This window comes from Bos grunniens, chromosome 18, assembly GCF_055505025.1.
Source record: "Bos grunniens cultivar Pamir isolate PY7600 chromosome 18, Bosgru_T2T1.0, whole genome shotgun sequence".
NCBI classification, from domain to species: Eukaryota; Metazoa; Chordata; class Mammalia; order Artiodactyla; family Bovidae; genus Bos; species Bos grunniens.
Window position 1 is genome coordinate 1500645 of NC_141182.1, and position 24789 is coordinate 1525433.

The 24789-nt window shown below is 45.4% G+C and overlaps 1 long non-coding RNA gene across 7 annotated transcripts in view; it reads right to left on the reverse strand.

Moving 5' to 3' along the window:
• Window positions 1-626: 626 nt before the first annotated feature.
• Window positions 627-24789, reverse strand: part of LOC147352884 (uncharacterized) — a 59504-nt gene continuing 35341 nt past the window's right edge. For 3 of the 7 annotated variants that reach the window (XR_015145224.1, XR_015145221.1, XR_015145227.1), the window contains one exon: window positions 627-1551. This is a non-coding gene — a long non-coding RNA (uncharacterized LOC147352884). Of the gene's footprint in view, window positions 1552-7564; window positions 8829-15503; window positions 17249-24789 lie in introns of those variants that run through there. The other 4 variants (XR_015145222.1, XR_015145223.1, XR_015145226.1 and 1 more) reach the window with 2 other exon arrangements.

Sequence of the window (24789 nt, forward strand, 5' to 3'; positions counted from 1 at the left end):
TAACTAACTTTAGTAAGCAATACCATCGGGGAAAAAATTTCATTTCAAATAGGAAAGACTATCATAACCAATAATATAGGCAGGTTACTGTCTCACAATGCAGGACATGATGCTTATGAAGCACTTGCTGTGCTGCCTGTCCTGTGCTCATCAGACCAGTTTGGGGAGCCGGGGAGCCACGTCACTCTGGAGTCTCCAGGGCTGACTTTCTCCATCTTGACAAAGAAATGCCAAGGAGTCCCATCGTGGGGCCACTGCCACGGAAACCTTGTGCTGCAGGGATGACACTCTGCTTTGACGGCCCCTCCTCCATCACACTGGCTCAGCACCCCCTCACTGGCCCCAGGAGAGGAAAGAAGGTGGCAAGTACAAGGGAACTGCCACCGGGTCCCCAGGCACTGTGTAGCAACACACTGAAGGGACTGCACAAGTGGCGAGAGGCATGCTCTGCCTGCGCAAGCAGCCCCACTGCACAGCGGGGACAAGCAAAGCGGTACCACAAGGGAGCGACCGCGACACATCCCCCAGCAGAGAGCTGCGGGCTGAACAGAAGTGATGACGCATAAAACCCACAACTGTTTTGAGACAAATTCCTTCTTATGTAAAAAGAAAAAAAAAAAAGGAGAGAAAGAGAAATATGTCTGTTTATTCTTTCCAAGCACTGAGCTCAACATTTAGATGAAGCATCTTTATGAACGGGCCCCACAGATCATCATCTCTGCTGCATTAGTTCTAATTGCATTATTGCTTAATTGCAAAGCAACAGAGTGTGTAATTCAGGAGCTGCAATGCCTGGGGAAGTGGGCATGATTTAACTGTTCGTGCAAAGCCCAGCCTTGGGGACACTGTCCTGAGGACAGCAGCGAGAGGCCAGAATCTCTCTCCCGCTGTCTTATTGCACAGTTCAGCTCCCTCCATCAGGGAGATGGCAGAGAACAAAGACCCCTTGGGTCGTGCCTCATGCTACCCTTGCAGCAGAAGCTCATGAAGGGATGCAAAGCTTAGGAACAGTGTCCACTGCGCACCTGCTGCTGGGCTGTGTGAGCACAGAGATGCACAGATGAATGTGGCTTAATTCCTGTCTGCAGGAGAGCCAGTGCAGGGAGCGAAGACAGACACGTCAACAGAGCCATTGGAGACAAGCTGAGGAGGTTTCTTCGCAAAGAGAAGCCTCGATTTGAGTGTCCAAAAGAAAAAGCTGGATAAGTAAGGTCCTGCAAGATTGACTAAGTGCTCACTAGTTCTTGCTTCTCTTGGGTGCAATTGATCTGTTAAAAATATGCTGCTGAAGATGCTAGCAACAGGGTTGGGGGAAGCAGGGCTGAGAAGGGGAGAAGGCAAACAGAATGTGACTGATTCGGTTGCAGGTGAAAGTCCCAAGCCTGGTCCATGGGAAGTATAAATTACATCTTGGAGTTTGACCTGCCTCAAGGCAAAGATACTGGTCTTTTCTTCTCCCACAGCAGTCAGTCATGTTACATAATATTCTCTACATTCACGGGAAGAGGCTCTGGTACCCAAGAGCAGCCCACAGAAGGTTGCAGGTTCTATCTGTAAGCAGAAAGCAGACAGATATTCAGAGATAGATGCATGTAGTTGATGAAAATGACCCTCGAGGATTAAGGTGCCAACACCGGTTCTATAACATGAAGTGACTCAACTTTGACAATGAGATGTGGATGGAAGGAGATTTGCCAAATCCAGCCTGGTCATAAAACCCCGGGCACAATTAGCCACTTCTCTGCTCCCTTTCCAGTTTGTGCAAGTCCTCCAAATTTGTTCATTCTTTTAAAAATTATTCTAACTATTTCAGGACTTTTGTAATCCCACACAAATTTTAAAGCTAGCATGTCAGTTTCTTCAAAAAAAGTTTCTGGAATCTTGATTGAATTTTTGACTATGCTGAATCTATAGGACCAAGTTGGAGAGAATTAACATCTTAACAAGGGCTTCCCTGGTGGTCCAGTACTTAGGAATCTGTCTGCCAAGGCAGGGGACATGGGTTTGATCACTGCTCCAGGCAGATTCCCACATGCAACTAACGGGCCCCAACTAGTGGGCCAGCCCTCTACAGCCCTTGAGCCACAACTCCTGAGCCCACACGTGGCGACTCCTGAAGCCCGTGTGCCGAGAGCCCACGCTCTGCAGACAGAAGCCACTGCAATGAGCAGCCCCCACTCACTGCAACTGGAGAGAGCCCGCAGGCAGCAACAAAGACCCAGCACAGCCAAAAATAAATAAGTAGATAAGTCTTTTTTTTTTTAATTTTATTTTTTAACTTTACAATATTGTATTGGTTTTGCCATATATCAACATGAATCCGCCACAGGTATACACGTGTTCCCCATCCTGAACCCTCCTCCCTCCTCCCTCCCTGTACCATCCCTCTGGTTCATCCCAGTGCACCAGCCCCAACCATCCAGTATCGTGCATCGAACCTGAACTGGAGACTCGTTTCATATATGATATTATACATGTTTCAATGCCATTCTCCCAAATCATCCCACCCTCTCCCTCTCCCACAGAGTCCAAAAGACTGTTCTATACATCAGTGTCTCTTTTGCTGTCTTGTATACAGGGTTATCATTACCATCTTTCTAAATTCCATATATATGCGTTAGTATACTGTATTGCTGTTTTTCTTTCTGGCTTACTTCACTCTGTATAATAGGCTCCAGTTTCATCCACCTCATTAGAACTGATTCAAATGTATTCTTTTTAATGGCTGAGTAATACTCCATTGTGTATATGTACCACAGCTTTCTTATCCATTCATCTGCTGATGGACATCTAGGTTGCTTCCATGTCCTGGCTATTATAAACAGTGCTGCGATGAACATTGGGTACACGTGTCTCTTTCAATCCTGGTTTCCTCTGTGTGTATGCCCAGCAGTGGGATTGCTGGGTCATAAGGCAGTTCTCGAAGAAGGCACTGGCGACCCACTCCAGTACTCTTGCCTGGAAACTCCCATGGACGGAGGAGCCTGGTAGGCTGCAGTTCATGGGGTCGCCAAGAGTCAGACACGACTGAGCGACTTCACTTTCACTTTTCACTTTCATGCACTGGAGAAGGAAATGGCAACCCACTCCAGTGTTATTGCCTGGAGAATCCCAGGGACAGGGGAGCCTGGTGGACTGCCGTCTGTGGGGTCGCACAGAGTCGAACATGACTGACGTGACTTAGCAGCAGCAAGGCAGTTCTATTTCCAGTTTTTTAAGGAATCTCCACACTGTTCTCCATAGTGGCTATACTAGTTTGCATTCCCACCAACAGTGTAAGAGGGTTCCCTTTTCTCCACACCCTCTCCAGCATTTATTGCTTGTAGACTTTTGGATCGCAGCCATTCTGACTGGTGTGAAATGGTACCTCATTGTGGTTTTGATTTGCATTTCTCTGATAATGAGTGATGTTGAGCATCTTTTCATGTGTTTGGAGAAATGTCTATTTAGTTCTTTGGCCCATTTTTGATTGGGTCATTTATTTTTCTGGAATTAAGCTGTAGGATCTTTTAAAAAAATCTTAACAATACTGAGTCTTCTGATCCACGAACATGATATTTCTCTCTTCATTCACGTGGGTCTCTTAACCTCTCTCAGCAATGTTTTGTAGGTTTCGGTTTACAGGATTTGTGCTTTTTTTTCCCCCAAACTTATCTCTAGATGTTTCAAAATTTTCATGTTAATGCAAATTATACTACTTTAAGTTTTAATTATGATTATTGCTAATATATAGAAATACATGTACTTGTTAGAAGTGGACAGAAATGAGTAGAAGTGGGTAGAAATAATAACAGACATCCTAGTCTTGTTAATGATCTTACAGGGAAAGCACTTTGTCTTTCATCATGAAGTATGATGTTAGCAGAAGGATTTTTATAGAAACCCATTATCAGGTTGAGAAAATGACGTCTAGGCCTGAAGGTTTTTTTTTTTTTTTTTATCATGTTTGGATGTTTCATTTTATCAAATTATTTTTTACCTCTTTGGAGATGATCATGTGACTTTCATTTTTAGTCTGTTAAAGGTCAGTCACATTGATCTATTTTCAAATGTTAAATTGTTTGGCATTCCTTAGATAAGCTCCACTTGGTCATGATGTATTCTTTATATTTTGCTAAATATAAAGGATCCAATTTGCTAAAATTTTGTTAAGAATTTTTGAATCTATGTTCATGAGAAATCATAACTTGCAGTCCCCTTTACTTGTATCATCTTTTTCTGGGTTTGAAATTAAAGAATAGAACGAATTGGGCAGTGGCCCCTCATCTTAATTTTCTAGAAGAGTTTGAATAGGATTGATATTATTTCTTCCTTAAATGATTGGTATTAATAGAATACCCCACTAAAGCCATCAGGGCCTGAGGCTTATTTTGTGGGGAGGTTTTTAACTGTAAACTTAGTTTCTTTGATAGATACAAGGCCCTTCAGGTTATCTACTTTTTTTCTTGAGTAAGCTTTGGTAATTTGTACCTTTCAAGAAATATGTCCATTCCACCTATGTTGTGGGATACAGTCTTTTTCCACTCTAGCCACTGGGGACACAGGCCTGTATCAATTCCAAGACTGTTCTACCTGCTTCTTCTGAGGGTTCTTCCAGCGGCCTCAAGCACCTTCCTCACATTGACACACTGCTCAAGACTTGACTAGAATCTGCAGACTTCCAGGGCCCTCTACCATGCTCTCTCCATCTCTTCTCTGGTATTCTTCTGCCTGTAAATTTTAGCTACTTTACCTCCCTGAATCTTCCCCTCAGTCTTTCAATTCAGGGAAACCACTGGGCTCTGTGTGGGCCCCTCTCCCCGGAAACCTGCTCCCGGTAGGAAGCTCAGGCGTTCCGACCTCGCCTCATTGGTCTTCCTTCTCTCCTAGATCACTGCCCTGTGCTGCTTTTCATTCAGTGGCTGGTGGCAGTTACTACATGTATTTTGTCTGTTTTAAGTTGTTTGTAATAAATCCAGTCCTTTTTCTCTGTCATGGGCAGAGGCAGAAGTCCATTTTGGCCACTTTGAAATTGAGGTTTCCTATAGAATACCCAACTGCAGATATCTATCCAACAGTTGTAAGTAACAGGAGAGATTGGGACCAAAAATAAATATTCAGGAGCAAGTGCACAGAGCTAGTAACTAAAGAGTGCCGGGGGAGTCAGTCTATAGTGGAGGAAGAACAGTGTCTTACAGGCGAAACCCAGAGAGACAGGAACAAAAAGGAGACCGTGAAGCAGAGAAGTGGGAGCAGGAGAGAAGCAGAAGAAACTCATCAGAGATGAGGCCGCGGCACTCAGGGCTTGGAGAGTTCCCCATAACTGAGGGGCTCCCAGGGCCAGAGCCCCAGAGACCCATCCAGAGCCACATGCACAGAGCCACGTGTGCCTTGACTATACGCTGTGCTGTGATTTTGTGTACACTGGTTCCACCAGTTCCGATATGGCAAACGGGTTCCCTTTATCAGAGAAGACTGAGACGGGCATGAGCGAGTGAGATGGGAGGAAGTGGTATAGCTGACAAGGGAAAGAGATTAGTAGCTAGAGGATGGTACAACCAAGGCTGGGGAGAGGCCTTGGTCATGCCATCTGTGCGTAGGAGGAAAAGGGAATCAACAGGTAGAGCCGGAGTGATGGAAGAAAAGATAATTGGTGGATGAAGATCCCAGCAGATGGGAAGGAGAGAGGAGGGAAGAACAGGTAGCAAAGCAATGAAGGCTGAAGACTAGCGAGAACACAAATCTGCCAAGGACCACTCCCTATTTACCAAGAGAGACTGTGAGACACGGACAGGTCACATGCTGGACTATGACAGCCTGACCACAAACCTCAGGCTTGTTTCCACTGGCCTAAGCCTGCAATTCTGAGGCCTCTCCCCATGGCTGGTGGCAGGAGGTCCCATAAACGCATGGTGGCAGTAGGCCCAGTTTAGGCTCCCTTGGACTACTCAAATGGTGTAACATATACAAGACACTAAAGAAATCCATCCTCCACAGCACCTGTACCTGAAGCATCAGGTTCCACGTAGGAGAAGTGGACTCACCTGATCTTTAAAAAGTAGAAGTGTATCACATTGACCAAATATGGCATCCAAACTGGTTCAAGCCAAGACAGAATACAGAGGGCTGGACCTGGCCGCAGCTGGCTCCAGAGCACGGAAGGAACAAGGCCCAGCCACTTCCTGCTGTCTCTCGGGTCTGCCTGACGCACAGGTGGCCACATGTGATCGTGAGCTGATGGCAGCAGATCCATCTGCTCAACAAAAGTGCCAGAGCTGAGCCCTGGTTTGACTGGCCTGGGCTGGATCATACGTTCACTGGGACCAATGACCAGGGCCAGAGGGCCTGGCTGGGTGAGCGCAGGGTGGACTACCTTCACTGGACACACGTGGGCTAAGAGCAAAGAGCAGGCAAGTGACTCCTAGGAGGGAGCACAGGCTAGGAGACGTTAAACAACTAGTGTCTCCTTCAGTTAGAAATCTGACGCCACTCCAAGGTGTCAGCTCGGGGGGCACTGCTCCAGGAATGGAAAGCACAGACACAAGAAGCCATGGCCTACACCTGCATCTGTGATGGAATGCAGTCCTCGCAGGATATGTGTGAGAAGCCACAACACTGGACAACGACAATGTCAGTCTGGAAACACTGTTTTGCAGAGTGTGCAACATGGATGCTCAGAAAACAGCTTCTCCTCAACCTTCGAGCCCACTGCCCCTTTTATTCCCCTTCCACTGAATCCATAATTCCATCTTGAGAATTCAATTGGAACTAATTCCTTTAATTAAATAAGCTTCATTTGGGAGCTGAATGACACAGACCTCAGGAGAAAATGCATCTTGCTTTTGCAGAGATCCAGGAGCAAACGGCGCACATGGCCACCTGCTGCTTCCCTGCGCCCTGCCAGGAGAGTGCTGCGAAGCAGAGGCATCCAGGTTCCCAAGCGGGCACCAGCAACACCTCCAAGGCAGGCTCCAAGCTCCCCCCGCTGGTGGGAACCTGAGGATGAGGTTCCAAAAGTAGTCCCTGCAGAGGCTGAGTCTGATCAGGAACAAAAGTAGACCGGGCGGCGGGGAGGGTGGCGTGGTGTGTGCGTGTTCAGCCCGGTCTGACTCTCTGCAACCCCATGAACTGTAGCCCACCAGGCTCCTCTGTCCATTGAATTTTCCAGGCAAAAACACTGGAGTGGGTTGCCATTTCCTCCTCCAATGCATGAAAGTGAAAAATGAAAGTGAAGTCGCTCAGTCGTGTCCGACTCTTAGTGACCCCATGGACTGCAGCCTACCAGGCTCCTCCATCCATGGGATTTTCCAGGCAAGAGTATTGAAGTGGGGTGCCATCGCCTGCTTTGACTATATGGATCTTTGTCAGGAAAGTGATGTTTCTGCTTTTTAATACACTGTCTAGATTTGTCATAGTTTTTCTTCCAAGGAGTTAAGTGTCTTTAATTTTGTGGCTGCAGTCACCATCTGCAGTGATTTTGGAGCCCAAGAAAATGAAACCTGACATTGTTTCCACTTTTTCCCCATCTATTTGCCATGAAGTGATGGGACTGGAATGCCATAATCTTCTCTTTTTGAATGTTGAGTTTTAAGCTGCCTTTTTCACTCTCCTTTTTCAAGAGGCTCTTTAGTTCCTCTTCAGTTTCTGCCATTAAAGTGGTGTCATCTGCATATCTAAGGTTACTGATATTTCTCCCGGCGATTTTGATTCCAGCTTGTGAGTCATCCAGCCCAGCATTTCGTATGATGTACTCTGCATATAAGTAAGCAGGGTGACAATACACAGCCTTGACGTACTCCTTTTTCAATTTTGAACCTGTCCACTGTTCCATGTCCTATTCTAACTGTTGCTTCTTGTACTGCACACAGGTTGCTCAGGAAGCAGGTAAGGTGGTCTGGTATTCCCATCTCTTTAAGAATATTCCACAGTTTGTTGTGATCCACACAGTCAAAGGCTTTAGTGCAGTCCAAGCAGCAGAAGTCGACGTTTTTTGGAATTCCCTTGCTTTTTCTATGATTCAGCATTTCTCTGGTTCCTCTGCCTTTTCTAAATTCCAGCTTAAACATTTGGAAGTTCTCGGTTCATGTACTGCTGAAACCTAGCTTGAAGGATTTTGAGCATAATCTTACTAACATTTGAAATGAGTGCAATTGTATGGTAATTTGAACTTTCTTTGGGATTGGAATGAAGATTCAGCAGGCCTACAGCCACTGCTGTTTTCCAAATTTGCTGGCATATTGAGTGCAGCACTTTAACAGCATCATCTTTTAGGATCTGAAATAGCTTAGCTGGAATTCCATCTCCTCCACTAGCTAAGGCCCACTTGATTTCACACTCCAGGATTTCTGGCTCTAGGTGAGAGGCCACACCATTGTGGTTATCTGGGTCATTAAGAGCTTTTCTGTACAGTTCTTCTGTGTATTCTTGCCACCTCTTCTTACTCTCTTCTGCTGCTAGGATCTACTGCTAGGTCCTTGCCGTTTGTGTCCTTTATTGTGCCTATCTTTGCATGAAATGTTCCTTTGGTATCTCCAATTTTCTTAAAGAAGTATGTTATGCATATTTTATCGTTAAAATTAAAAGAAAAGAGAAAAAGCAGACAGGGAGATTGAGGGCTCTGCTCTCCAGTCCCAGTCCCTCTGCTAGCAGTCCTTCTGCTGGCCCTGTGGTAGCCAGCCTCCCAAACTGTTGCCAGGGATCTCTGTTTCCTGGTGCTGAGTAGTACTGGCTTGTGCAATCAGAACACTGCAGAAATGATGATGTCTTTGGAGGGCAGGTCATAAAGGATACTTCAGCCTCTGACTTGCAGCTCTCTTGGATCACTCACTCTGGGAGAAGTCAGCTGCCATCTTGTGAAAAGACACAAACAGCGAGTAGAAAGGCATACTTGGCAAGAAACCAGGACCCCCACCCACACCCACGTGAGCAGATCCTCCAACCTGAGCCAAGCCTTCAGATGACCAAAGCCCTGGCTGACATCTGGACTCGAAGATGAAAACCATGAGCTAGAACTCCTCAGTTAAGCCACCGCCAAATTCCTGACCCATAGAAACTAAGATCATTAACGTCCTTTTAAGCCGCTAATCTTAGGTACTTTGTTATCCAGTATTAAGTAATATAACTCCAGTTGCAGGCACACAAGTCTTGTCTCCTAGCTACCCATGTCACGTTTGCAGGGCTTGCTCTCCCTCAGTGCCATGACCCCAACCTGCTAGATGAATGCTTCCAGAGGGTGTGGACCCAGGATGTCATTAATGCCCTCTGCCCCTCTATGTCCCCAATTTCCCTGTGTGCTGTAAATGCCCAATAAACAGGTACTAGATTAACTTAAATTTCTGTCTCTCTGTAGGGGAGAAACCTCATGAGCACAGTGTTTCCCTCTCCTAGCAATCCCTTTCCATAACTCAAAATGAGAAATGAATCCACAAGTCAATGCAATCAACTTCAAGCAACTGTGTCCAGCAGGCAACCTCCATACCCCAAGAAGTACCCCCAGTGCAGCACAGATCAGCAGCATGTGTCTACCCAACTATCCCTGCCGATAGGCTTCAAATGGTCCATCAACAAGGACTTAACCCACCATCTCCTGCCACTCCGCCGAGGGGTCAACACAGAGCCCTGGGGAAAGACCTTAGCAGTTCCTCATGGGCCTCTCACATTTCTGCACACCTGGTGAGCGGAGGCACTGCCGGCCTTTGCTCTGAACTTTTTTCCAAGGATGTTCATATAGTGAACAGCCTTGGAAGACAGAGACAGACTTCCTCTCTGACTGCTCATGGTAAAATTCAGGCAGCCTGATGGCTCCTCTCCTGTAACACAACCGCCTACAAGTACAGGTGTCCCCTGGCCCTGTGCACCGAATCTGTACAAGAAAATGCTCATTCTCTGGCCATGCGACTGCTATGAGAACAAAGTCCTTCCACTGAGCCAGGACGCTTGCGTCTCCTGCCAGCATCCATAATGCTGCAGCAGGCTCACCAGTTAACTCCCAGTTCAGTTCAGTTCAGTCGCTCAGTCGTGTCTGACTCTTTGCGACCCCATGAATCACAGCACGCCAGGCCTCCCTGTCCATCACCAACCCCGGAGTTCACCCAAACTCATGTCCATCGAGCCAGTGATGCCATCCAGCCATCTCATCCTCTGTCGTCCCCTTCTCCTCCTGCCCCCAATCCCTACCAGCATCAGAGTCTTTTCCAATGAGTCAACTCTTCACATGAGGTGGCCAAAGTACTGGAGTTTCAGCTTTAGCATCATTCCTTCCAAAGAACACCCAGGACTGATCTCCTTTAGAATGGACTGGTTGGATCTCCTTGCAGTCCAAGGGACTCTCAAGAGTCTTCTCCAACACCACACTTCAAAAGCATCAATTCTTCAGCACTCAGCTTTCTTCACAGTCCAACTCTCACATCCATACGTGACCACAGGAAAAACCATAGCTTTGACTAAATGAACCTTTGTTGACAAAGTAATGTCTCTGCTTTTGCATATGCTATCTAGGTTGGTCATAACTTTCCTTCCAAGGAGTAAGCATCTTTTAATTTCATGGCTGCAGTCACCATCTGCAGTGATTTTGGAGCCCCAAAAAATAAGTTTGACACTGTTTCCACTGTTTCCCCATCTATTTCCCATGAAGTGATGGGACCGGATGCCATGATCTTAGTTTTCTGAATGTTGAGCTTTAAGCCAACTTTTTCACTCTTCTCTTTCACTTGCATCAAGAGGCTTTTGAGTTCCTCTTCACTTTCTGCCATAAGGGTGGTGTCATCTGCATATCTGAGGTTATTGATATTTCTCCTGGCAATCTTGATTCCAGCTTGTGCTTCTTCCAGCCCAGGCTTTCTCATGATGTACTCTGCATAGAAGTTAAATAAGCAAGGTGACAATGTACAGCCTTGACGTACTCCTTTTCCTATTTGGAACCAGTCTGTTGTTCCATGCACAGGTCTTACTGTTGCTTCCTGACCTGCATACAAGTTTCTCAAGAGGCAGGTCAGGTGGTCTGGTATTTCCATCTCTTTCAGAATTTTCCACAGTTTCTTGCAATCCACACAGTCAAAGGCTTTGGCATAGTCAAAAAGCAGAAATAGATGTTTGCCTGGAACTCTCTTGCTTTTTCCATGATCCAGCAGATGTTGGCAATTTCATCTCTGGTTCCTCTGCCTTTTCTAAAACTAGCTTGAACATCTGGAAGTTCACAGTTCACGTATTGCTAAAGCCTGGCTTGGAGAATTTTGAGCATTTAACTCGCAAGCAGAGTACAATCTCAGACTTGTTACAATTCCTGATAAGAGACCTGGAATTCTAGGTTTTACTCTGCTGGTTCTTGAGCAGAAAATTACATATGTCTTCAGCCATAAAAGAGTGTTGCTAAGAGCACAGGAAGGTGTTTTGATAAAGGGTCATTGATTGATTAGGTTGTTGCTTTTTTTTTCAAGATATACAGAAATCTCAAGAAAAAAGTTGAATTCCTTGGATCTTTTTTCTTAGCAGGGTTTAGTAAGAGTCTACAGGGCAGAGTGGGGAGGAAACCTGGTATGCCCAAGCAGAACTAGAGAAAAGTGGCTGTGACTGTGAGCCCACGGAAGTCCCCAGGACACCCACCTAGAGGGGTTAACCAAACTTGCCCCACCTCCAAAATAAAGAGCCTACTGACCAAACCACCATGTTCCTCTGCAGACACGGTCGTCTGAACCTCCTTGGGCTGCCACACAGAATAGCTTAGACTGGGGGGCTTAACAGAAATCTCCTCACAGCTCTGGGGCTGGACGTCTGGTGAGGACTCTCCTCCTGGTGTGGAAAGAGCAGCCTGTGTGTCGTCACGTGGTGGCAAGAGAGGACGCCAGCTCTCTGGGGTCTTTCCTCATAAGGGCACTAACCCCAGGGATTAGGGCTCTGACATGGGGATCGGGGCGAGGCGCTGAGGATTCGTCCACAGCAGGCAACCTGAGGTCCTGGCCCTCACAAGGTACCAGGACGCACGCACAGTACTGACTCAATCTACAGCACTTATGGATCCCTCCAGCCCAGGGAACCGCGAGCACCACCTGTCTCTGGGTGGGGAACAGCAATGTTACGTGCAGTAGGTGACTGCTGATTTATTTATAAAATAAATTAATAAAGTTTATAAAGTCTCAAGGGAGCAGGAACTTCCTCACCCCTTCTCTCAACACCTCAGTGTATACTGATGGTCAGATTAGTCAAATCTTCTGAAGACATTCCCTTTCGCTTTCATCTAAACCCAAGTTCCTGACTTTTTGGTCTCACTAAAAAAAAAAAAAACACTCATTATTCTAACAATAATTTCTGCTTAAAACCCCTCTAAATAGTTTTAAAGTGAGATAAGCAGTTGCAAGGAGGATATGTGAAGACTCCCAATGCCCAAGAGTCATAAGACAGTACGCCATTATAACTCAACATCCGGCAAAAGCAGGAAAGAGGCGAGATGTCACAGGAAAGGAACCTACTCAGTTAAATGTCTGAGAAACCTCAATAAAAACCAGGGCCTAAAAAAGCTACAAGAGCAAAGGCCAGGCTGGACTAGACTCTTCCGTCAACTGGGCCGCCGTCTACAGTGCCCCTCGGTCACAGGGCAGCTCAGTCACTCCACAGCAGGGGCTCTGACCCGGGATTCGCAGATCCCAGAGCCAGGGCCTCCTCACACACCTCCCAGCCAGCCGTCCACAAACGCTGGCCCTCCCGCCACACCATAACAAGCATTGCTTACCACGGTGAAAGCAACCCGGCCCACCTCCAAGACCAAAACACACACAAAGAACAACATTAAAAAGGGGAATACATCGACACTCAAACTAAAACCCCAGAAGCCTTGACACAGTTATCTTTCAAAGGAAAATTTTCTCACAATAGTGACAAAATCTGGGTTGAGAAAAGAAATGTGTGCTGGACAGGAAGACAGAAGAGGCTGGACACCATTCAAGGGTACAGCTGCCCAGGTTCCACTCAGTGACACACTGAATGGTTTTACCCCTTCCAATCAGCACCTGCTGCAGGTACTGATATATAGAAAAGTAACACCCTCGATCTTCAACCAAGAATATGGTCCACGAGGCATATTTTTTCTGATCAGTGTTCCTGATCAATTACATAATAAAAGAGGGGAAAGAGAAAGGGGAAAGAGGAATTCACTCTTGGCATCAGAATGAATTTATGTGCCTCTCTCTCATGCAGCACTTACAAACCTCAGGACTGTTCCTGCCAGGATTCTGCCTTAATAACAGATGACCTTTCAAGCCCAATGAGAAATGTGTGGTCTGTGTTTCAAGGAAATCATGTGTGTCTCCAGGAGGGAGAAGAAGCCAGCACATCCTGGAGCAACCAGCCTCGGGGCAAACAGAACTCACGCCTGACACCGCTGGGTAAGGCCGAGCGGCCCTCTGTACAGGCAGGCACTGCTGGCCCACAGCTGCCCTAACCAGAGCCTCCGATGAGCGGAGGCCGGGGAATCATAAAGGAGAAAAACAACTCCTCCCTAGTTACATTCAACTGATGGAAGTCAAGCTCTCAGGACTCGCCACGTCAGATGATATTGCAGGTCCAGATATTCACTGTGAAAACAAATTGGGAAATCAACCAAATGTGGGGTCAGTGCCAAGTCTCCCCACTTTTTAACTCTTCTCTTTGCCGTCACCTCCCACCCCATCCTGACACCTCAATCAAGGCTCAGGGGCCCAGAGGAGCTCACCTTGTCACATGGCAGGGTTAGCCTCAATAGGGATGTTTGCATTTCAAAATAAAACTCCGGAGGAAGCAAAGCTTTGCCTAAACAATGAATCTCCTTTGTTGGAATTCCAGGCACCCTGGTTCCCTAGGGGTGCAGAGCTTGCTTGTTATCACACTACTGGGGGTGGAAGGGTGGTATTTTATGGTCCCTGGAATCACACTGCTTCAGAAGCCATGTCTTCTGCCTAAGAATGAGACGGCCCCTCTCTGTGCCTCTCAACTGATTTCAGACTTTCAGTCACTCATGCCTCCTTTCACAAATGCTCTCTGCTCTGCTGCGTCCCAGCGCTGTGGATGCACTGACCCTGACACGCCTGTTGGCCTCACCTCCCGAGCTATCCAGTGAGGAAGAGGAGGGAACACTGCAGTCACGTGGTTCCTAACCCAGATGTATTGAACAGTCAGTCTCTAACACAAAAAATAAAGCTTAATTGGTAGTAATTTTGCTAAGCAACTTCAGTTCCCTTTGTCTCAATTTCTACCTCTATTAATACAGAGAAAGACACTTTTCACATGAAATTCATGAACTCATGTCTATATGTCACTGACCAAGATCATATACCTTCCACAGGTATGACTATCTCTTTCCATGGTAATAAGATCACTGGCAGAAAATCATTTCAAAGTAAAAGGAAGGTGGGACACCTCCCAAAACAAACTCGAGAGGAGTCTGCCACAAACCCTGCCAGCAGAACTGCTCCTCACTGCCTCTGCTTCCGCCTCGTCAATGTGCCGTCCCTTTCTGAGTATCATCGACAATCGCACCACGTTGCAGTCTCCTAACTTCTCTCTCCTTTTAACCTCTGTGTAAACCACTTGACAGTAACTATCCATTCTGGCAGAGAAGGTCTTGATCAAAATCGTTTGTTTACAGAGAATTAATCCTGGCTCCTGGATGTCAGTGCTGCGATTCTTTGAAGAGGCCAGTAAGCTTGAGTTTTAACAGCCTTAGAGGAAAACAACCCAAGACTCAAAGAAGCTGCAAGCCACAGATTCAGTCCTTGCTTTAGGCTGCCATCTAGTGACAGAAAGGGATATCTGCTGCTGACAGTAGGTAGTTTTCACCTCCAACATTCTAAGTTGACAGAGAGGGGGAGAAAACCTCTAAATAATAAATGCCAATATAACCTGTCATAGTTCAAATGGCCAAATTAATATTCAAGCTATTCTTCTTCACTCATCAGGATACATCATTATTTAAGAAAACAGATTTCATAGCAGACTCAACCTTTGTCAAAAATCTGGTGGCTTCCCTGGTGGCTCAGATGGTAAAGAATCCGCCTGCAATGCGGCGGATTGAACCTGGGTTCAATCCCTGGGTTGCAAAGATCCCCTGGAGAAGGGGAAGGCTACCCACTCTAGTACTCTGGCCTGGAGAATTCGGATACAACTGAGTGACTAAGCACATGTATGCACGCATGCACACACACACACACACACACACAGACACGAGAATTCCATGGACTATACAGTCCATGGGGTCAAAAAGAGTTGGACACGACTGAGTGACCAAGCACGCGCACGCACACACATCCAGTATCTGTACTTATAGGGTTTCCCAGGTGGCTTAGTGATTTAAAATAAAAAGAATCCTCCTGCCAACACAGGAGACACAGGGTCAATGCTTGGGTTGGGAAGATCCCCTGGAGAAGAAAATGGCAACCACCCCAGTATTCTTGCCTCGGAAATCCCATGGACAGAGAAGCCTGGTGGGCTACAGTTCATGAGATCGCAAATACTTGAACACAACTTAGCATTCATCACAGAGACACAGGTACAAGATATTTGCTATAACATTTTAAAAGAAGATTGCAAAAACCTAGTTTTCATCAGTAGAATCAAATAAAGTAAAATTGATCCAAATAACAAGCTGCAGATCTCTTTTACCACTGGTGCAGAACATAACAGCTTTTTTCTCATGTATTTTGGCATAAGAAAAACCTTATTTCTTTCACCTTTCGGGTTCCACAGCATTTTCAACAACCTTTAGTTATAACACATCAAAGGAAAATTTTTATGTAAAATGAAGTCATGATTCTTGAGTTCAGAGACTGCCTCCTGGTTCTGTTGTTGTTCAGTCGCTCAGTCGTGTCCGACTCTCTTGGACCCCATGGACTGCAGCCTGTCAGGCTTCCCTGTCCTTCACTATCTCCCAGAGACAGTTTCCTGATATAAACTGGCTCAAGGCAGCTAATTATTAGATCTTCGACTCTCAACCATTAATTACCTATTTACCTTTTCTCTGATTTTCTCATTTGTGTACATCATTGTTGTTGTTGATCAGTTGTTCAGTCGTGTCTGACTCTTTGCAACCACGTGAACTGCAGCCTACCAGGTTCCTCTGTCCCTGGGATTTCCCGGGCAAGAACACTGGAGTGGGTTGTCATTTCCTCCTCCAGAGGATTTTCCTGACCCTGGGATTGAACCTGTGTCTCTTCCATCTCCTGCACTGGCACGCAGGTTCTTTACCTCCAGCGCCACCTGGGATGCAAAAGTGAGTCTAAACAAACTTCCAGACAGAGATGAGACCTCCCTTGGTAAAAAAAAAAAAAAACACCTGAAGAAAATTTTATCCCCAGGGCAAGGGGAGCCGAATAGATCTGCTACCACCGCAGAACTTGATGGAGGAAGAAAAGCCAGCTGGTCTCTGAGAGCTGTCCCTGGGCTGAGGCTGTGATTGCACGTAACTGATCTGCCTGTTCCCAGCGGCAGTGAGCTTGAGGGGTGGGAGGATCTGTCCTGCACCCAGGAAAGGAATTCAAAGAAAGGACCTTGAATATTCACTGGGAGGACTGAGGCTGAAGCTGAAGCTCCAATACTTTGACCACATGATGATAATAGCCAGGAAGCCTGGAGTGCTGCAGTCTATGGGGTTGCAAAGAGTCAGACATGACTGAGTCAATGAACAATAACAAACTGATTTCTCTGGCCATATCTTACAGTTCCATGGCAAAGTGTTAGGCTTGGAATCTGCGCTAGCTTGAGCACTGTCTTTGGCTGGGTCTTATCCTTTGGCTGGCTGCTTGCCTAAGAGCAGGATGAAAGACACTTGGGTAGAATCGCAAAGTCACCAGACAGGACAAGACTCACATGCGGTTTATCACTCGTCGTCTGATGGCTTCCAGGCCTGAAGACCAGCTCTCTTAGTTTATCAAAACCATCAGGCTTCCTAAAAACTGCCCCCAACCCTACCCACTAACTCAGTTTTGCCTGGTGTTGATCTGCTCAGAGAGCTAGCTCTATGATGGAGCTTTTCACAGATGCTGAACATCATGTTCCAGACGTGCTGTGCCTTATAAGAGGTCGTCAACAGGTTGACCAGGTCTTCCTTGGCTGTCCTTAGATCGAAAGTTGGGATCTCTGGCAGTCCGAGCTCCACATGTTTTTGTCCAAGGTGGATCTTCCATCTCATAAATTCCTTTTTATTAAGTTTTTCTAGATACCACAGCAGGTGGTCTGATTCTGCCATCTTGATTGTCCAGCAGGATCAGACTTAGAAAGAGTCTCTAGGACCAAGGAATTGTGGAATCTAGAAAATAAAGATGGAATCGGAGCACTGCAGCATTATTTACAACAGCCAGGACATGGAAGCAACCTAGATGTCCATTGACAGATGAGTGGATAAATAAACTGTGGTACATATATATAATGGAATATCACTCAGCCATAAAAAAGGAATACATCTGAGTCAGTTCTGGTGACATGGATGAACCTAGAGCCTGTTATATAGAGCAAAGTAAGTCAGGAAGAGAAAAACAAATACCATGTACTAACACATGTATATGGGACCTAGAAAAAATGGTACTCTGGACCTATCTGCAGGGCAGGAAGAGAGACACAGACACAGAGAACAAACCTGTGGACAGGGCGGGAGAAGGCGAGGGCGGGACGAATTGAGAGAGTAGCACGGAACATATACACTACTATAAGTAAAACAGACGGCTGGTGGGAAGTTGCTGTCGAACACAGGGGGCTCAAGCCAGTGCTCTGTGATGACCTAAAGGGGTGGGATGAGCAGGGCGGGGGGAGGGAGGTTCAGGAGGGAGGAGACACGTGTATGCCTACGGCTGATTCATGCTGACATATGGCAGAAACCAACACAACATTGTAAAGCAATTATCCTCCAATTCCAAGAAAAGAATTCAATTGATTTTTAAAAAGGCAAAAAGAAGGTAATAAAATCAAGGCAAAAAAAAAAAAAAGATGGAATCAGAGAACCCAACTACACAGCAGCATCAATTCATTTGAAGTTGACATAGTAGAAAACTTCTGTGGTCTGAGATGAGCTTCTTGGATGGTTCATCAATAAGAGGTCTGAACTCCCCTAGGACAATAACCTTGACAACTGACCTTGGTAAATTTCTGGGTTGAGATAAATGTGGAATATCAGTTGCATTAAAAGGCAATGTTCTTGATCTATGTGATCATGTGATCTAGCAATCCCACTTCTGAGCATATATCCAGAGAAAGCCATAATTCCAAAATATGCATGCACCCCCATGTTCCTAGCAGCACTGCTTACAATAGCCAGGACATGGAAGCAACCTAACTGTTCATCAAGGAATGAATAAAGAATATGTGTGTGTGTGTACACACATGCACACACACACACACGCACATACATACACATACAGGAATACTACTCAGAAATAAAAAAGAATGAAATAATGCCATTTTCAGCAACTGGGATGGACCCAGAGATTATCATACTAAGTGAAGTAAGTCAGACCAAGAAAGACAAATATATGAAATCACTTATAGGCAGAATCTAATTTGGCGGATTCATTTTGATATTTGGCAAAACTAATACAATATAATAAAGTTTAAAAATAAAATTAAATTTAAAAAAATAAAAATAAAAAACAATACAAATGAACTTATTTATAAAATAGAAACAGACTCACAGAAAACAAACTTATGGTTACCAAATGGGAAATGTGAAGGAAAGATAAAATAGGAATTTGGGAGAAAGAGATACACACTAATATATATAGAAAAGTGAAAATAAAGTCGCTCAGTTGTGTCTGATTCTTTGCAACCCCATGGACTGTAGCCTACCACGCTCCTCTGTCCATGGGATTTTCCAAGCAAGAGTACTTGAGTGGGTTGCCATTTCCTTCTCCAGAGGATCTTCCCAACCCAGGGATCGAACCTGGGTCTCCCACATTGTAGGCAGGCACTTTACCACCTGAGCCACCAGGGAAGTCAAGTCATATATAGAAGAGATAATCAACAAAGACCTACTGCATATCACAGGGAACTCTACTCAATATTCTGTAATAACTTATACAAGAAAAAATCTGAATAAGAATGAATATGCACAACTAAATTACGATACTGTAAACCTGAAACTAACACAACATTGTAAGTCAACCACATGCCAAAACAAATAAACAAAATAAATGTGTTCAGCTGAAGGAAAAAAGGCAACATTCTTGTTGTAAAAATTATCCCTGGTTACTAAAGTTTTTAGATTTTGAGAATTTCATGTCATACGGACCTTTCTGAGGAAGGCATACATCAGTTCTTTGGTGTGGAGTGTTAGACAAACACTGTACTTAAGAGCCATGAAAAAAGCGACTCTGCGTCTGGTGTTCTCATGCCTCCACGTGCAGCCAGGACCAGGCATATGATAAAAGCGCTGCCATGAACGCGCATGCAAATGACGCTGAGGAAACTGTCCACTCAGACGTGAGGAAAACACAAGCCTTACACCGCTCCACATACCAACGCTAAAAATAAGATTATATATTTTTAAAGGAAATATGATTGGAGCTTAATAAAAACATAGGAATATAGCATAGGTATGATTTTGAGGGAAAAATTATACCTAAAAGCACTAACTGAATACAAAAGAACCAAGGTTTCTGTTTTTTTTTTTTTTTTTTAATTGACTTCGTGGGCTTCCCTGGTGGCGCAGTGGATAAGAATCTGCCTGCCAATGCAGGGGACATGGGTTCAATCCTTGATCCAGGAAGATCCACACACTCGTGCACCACAACTATTAACCTGTGCTCCACAGCCCAGGAGCCACAGGTACTGAAGCCCATGCAGCCCAGAACCTGTGCTCCGCAAAAAGAGAAGCCACTGCAGTAAGAAGCCCGAGCACCACAACTGGAGAACAGCCCCCCTCACTGCAACTGGAGAAAGCCCACCCAGCAACGAAGACCCAGCACAGGCAAAAATAAAGTTACAAAAAAGAGCATTTAACATATTTAAACACCAACTCAGCATTTCCTCTCTGAAGAACCTATGAAGAAGAACCACTAGGTGTCAAGCTTCCGGTGCTCTTTAAACTGTCCTATATGATGGTGTATAGTCCGAAAGTGACGACTGACAAAGCATGAGTAAACACTTCGACCACATCCGGGTTGTGTAGTATAAACCCAACCAACGCCATGCTTTCAAAGAACACTTAAGGAGACAGAGCTCACACTACTAAGTTCAGGGAAATCTAAGTCGTGTAAAAGTACTTATAAGGTCTCTCCAGTTTTTTAACAAACACACCTGTGGAAGGAAGTGCGTCTCTTCAACACTGGCTGTGTTTGTGTAGCACAGTTGTTTCCTTCTTTTTAAACCTTGCTTCTCAGTGTTTTTTCAATAAACATAAGATTATGCAATGATAAAAGTTAAGCCTTACAGAAAAGGGAGCCCTCTTACACTGTTGGTGGGAATGTAAGGGGTGACACCACTGTAGAAAACAGAATGTAAGGGTCTCAAAAATCTAAGAACAGAACTACCATGTGACCCAGCAATCTCACTCCTGCACACAGATCTGAAAACTAAAACAGAAACACTAATTCAGAAGGACACATGCACCCAGATGTTCACAGCAGCAGTTTACAATAGCCTTCCAAAGGACACATGCCCCCCATGTTCACAGCACCACTATTTACAGTAGGCAGGACACAGAAACAACCTAAGTGTCCATCAGCAGAGGAATGGATAAAGATATGGCACATGTATACAATGGAATACTACCCAACCATAAAAAGAATGAAATTTTGCCATTTGCTGCAATACAGGTGGATTCAGAGGGCATTATGTTAAGCGAATAAGTCAGACAGAGGAAGAAAAATACATACACCACTTATATGTGAACCAAAAAAGACAACAGACTCTAATGAATATAACAAAAAAGCAGCAGACTCACAGATATAGAGAACAAACTAGTGGTTACCGGGGAGAGAGTTGGGAGGGGCACATAGGGGTCGGGGAGTGGGAGGCGCACACCATTGGATGAAGCCCAGGCCAGGAGTCCCCAGCCTCTGGGACCTAATGCCTGACAGTCTGAGGTGGAGCTGATGTAATAATAATAATAAAAATAAAGTGCACAGTCAATGTGCTTGAATCATCCCGAAACCATCCTCCACCCCCATCCATGGAACAAAATCAGTCCCTGGTGCCAAAGAGGTTGAGAACCCCTAGAATAGGCTACAAGGGGACTTCCCTGGGGTCCAGTAGCTAAGACTCCCAGTTCCCAACACTGGAGGGCCAGTTTCGACCCCTGGTCAGGGAACTAGATCCCACAAACCACACACACACACACACCTCAAGTGCCACATCTAAAAGAGCCTTCACAGCCAAATAAACAAATAAATAAATATTTGTTTTAAAAATAAGTTCTAAGAATGTATTGGCCTTCCCTGGTGGCTCAGTGGTAAAGAATCTACCTGCAATGCAGGAGACGTAGGTTCGATCCCTGGGTCAGGAAGATCCCCTGGAGGAGGAAATGGCAACCCACTCCAATATTCTTGCCTGGAGAATCCCATGGACAGACGTAGCCTGTCAGGCTACAGTCCATGGGGTCGCAAAGAGCTGGATAAGATTTAGTGACTAAACAACAAAAAACAATGTATTGTACAACACTGGGAATATAGCCATATTTGGTATAAATAATCACCATAAATGGAGTGTAACCTTTAAAAATCACATAAAAAATAAAACTTTTTAAAAAGTCAAGCTTCACCAAAGCCATCGCTCCCACTAAGTCTGTTTCACATCGTCTTCCTCTGAGCCTCCTCCCTGGGACTCAGACTCACTGTAAGAGCTGAGATGGAGTCCGGCATGCCCCAGAGACTTCACACGGAGAAGCATTGTGGTATCTTGACTCCACAAGTCATGTGGCTGTCGACCACCCATGGGACACTCTGAGCACCTCTGATCAGACCTTCTGGAGTATTTGTGCCTTCCTCTTTCATTTGGGAGGCCCTGGATATCCATAGGAGCAGGATTTTGGTTTCCTTTTTTTTTCTTAAGTGTAAGCAAAATTTGCTGTTTGAAATTGGCTCCTGAAGGTTGGCCTCCATTTGAATTGTTTCTGTTACCTGCTGCATGTCACTTCTCCTGCGAAGGGATTATTTTGCAGGGCTTCCCTAGTAGTTCAGCTGGTAAAGAATCTGCCTGCAGTGCGGGAGATCTGGGTTTGATCCCTGGGTTGGGAAATCCCCTGGAGAAGGGAAAGGCTACCCCCTCCAGTATTCTGGCCGGGAGAATTCCATGGGCTATATATTCCATGGGGTTGCAAAGAGTCGGAAAGAGAATATGAAGTACCCATAGGTCCTGCATTTAAGAGTTGTTACTGCCCCCAATGGCCACAAAGCACAGCATTTCTTCCTGCCCTGCTCTGCATATTGGGGAAACCTGAGCCTTCCCAAAGGAGAAAAGGAAAGATATAAGCATCTAAATGCAGAGTTCCAAAGAATAGCAAGAAGAGATAAGAAAGCCTTCTTCAGCGATCAATGCAAAGAAATAGAGGAAAACAACAGAATGGGAAAGACTACGGATCTCTTCAAGAAAATCAGAGATACCAAAGGAACATTTCATGCAAAGATGAGATCGATAAAGGACAGAAATGGTATGGACCTAACAGAAGCAGAAGATATTAAGAAGAGATGGCAAGAATACACAGAAGAACTGTACAAAAAAGAGCTTCACGACCCAGATAATCACGATGGTGGGATCACTCACCTAGAGCCAGACATGCTGGAATGTGAAGTCAAGTGGGCCTTAGAAAGCATCACTACGAACAAAGCTAGTGGAGGTGATGGAATTCCAGTTGAGCTATTCCAAATCCTGAAAGATGATGCTGTGAAAGTGCTACACTCAATATGCCAGCAAATTTGGAAAACTCAGCAGTGGCCACAGGCCTGGAAAAGGTCAGTTTTCATTCCAATCCCAAAGAAAGGCAATGCCAAAGAATGCTCAAACTACTGCACAATTGCACTCATCTCACATGCTAGTAAAGTAATGCTCAAAATTCTCCAAGCCAGGCTTCAGCAATACGTGAACCGTGAACTTCCTGATGTGCAAGCTGGTTTTAGAAAAGGCAGAGGAACCAGAGATCAAATTGCCAACATCCACTGGATCATGGAAAAAGCAAGAGAGTCCCAGAAAAACATCTATTTCTGCTTTATTGACTATGCCAAAGCCTTTGACTGTGTGGATCACAATAAACTGTGGAAAATTCTGAAAGAGATGGGAATACCAGAACACCTGATCTGCCTCTTGAGAAATTTGTATGCAGGTCAGGAAGCAATAGTTAGAACTGGACATGGAACAACAGACTGGTTCCAAATAGGAAAAGGAGTTCGTCAAGGCTGTATATTGTCACCCTGTTTATTTAACTTATATGCAGAGTACATCATGAGAAATGCAGGGCTGGAAGAAGCACAAGCTGGAATCAAGATTGCCGGGAGAAATATCAATAACCTCAGATATGCAGATGACACCACCCTTATGGTAGAAAGTGAAGAGGAACTAAAAAGCCTCTTGATGAAAGTGAAAGTGGAAAGTGAAAAAGTTGGCTTGAAGCTCAACATTCAGAAAACGAAGATCATGGCATTGGGTCCCAGCACTTCATGGGAAATAGATGGGGAAACAGTGGAAACAGTGTCAGACTTTTTTTTTCTGGGCTCCAAAATCACTACAGATGGTGACTGCAGCCATGAAATTAAAAGACGCTTACTCCTTGGAAGGAAAGTTATGACCAACCTAGATAGCATATTCAAAAGCAGAGACATTACTTTGCCAACAAAGGTTCGTCTATTCAAGGCTATGGTTTTTCCTGTGGTCACGTATGGATGTGAGAGTTGGACTGTGAAGAAGGCTGAGCGCCGAAGAATTGATGCTTTTGAACTGTGGTGTTGGAGAAGACTCTTGAGAGTCCCTTGGACTGCAAGGAGATCCAACCAGTCCATTGTGAAGGAGATCAGTCCTGGGTGTTCATTGGAAGGACTGATGCTAAAGCTGAAACTCCAGTACTTTGGCCACCTCACGCTAAGAGTTGACTCATTGGAAAAGACTCTGATGCTGGTAGGGATTGGGGGCAGGAGAAGGGGACAACAGAGGATGAGATGGCTGGATGGCATCACTGACTCGATGGACGTGAGTCTGAGTGAACTCCAGGAGTTGGTGATGGACAGGGAGGCCTAGCGTGCTTCAATTCACGGAGTCGCAAAGAGTCGGACACGACTGAGCGACTGATCTGATCTGATCTGAGCCTTCCCAAGGGCTTCCCTGATAGCTCAGCTGGTAAAGAATCCACCTGCAATGCAGGAGACCCTGTTCCAGTGATTGAAAAGTGTGGTGGAAAGTGCAGAACAGACACACAGGGCCCGAATGTCATTCCTTCTGCCCCCTTACCCTTCACCATGCCAATCCCTGCCAAAGTGTTATGCCAAGGTAGCTGTCCTAGGCAGGTGAAATTTGTCTAAGAGAGGCTTGGAAGTAAGAACCCCCTGACCAAAAGAGGTGGAGAGAGTGTGAGTTTTCAAATCTCTTTCAACTCAGAGAGTCTACCATTTTCTAGGTGCAAGAGGCTTGCTTTAGGTGAAGGAGGACCGTTTGAATTTTAAGGTGGCGGTCCCAAGTATGGGGTGCAGGTGGTCAGGATATTACTGCAGCTCACAGGCTGGCACCACCTTTCCAGCTCCCTCATAGAGACCACAGTTTGACTGGGAAGTCAGGACCACTAAACCCTGGCATGAGACAGCAGCACAGGGGCTGGAGGCCTGGGGAGAATGCAGTAGACATTGGTTTTGGGGGTTTTCTCCTGCAGTGATTTTTATT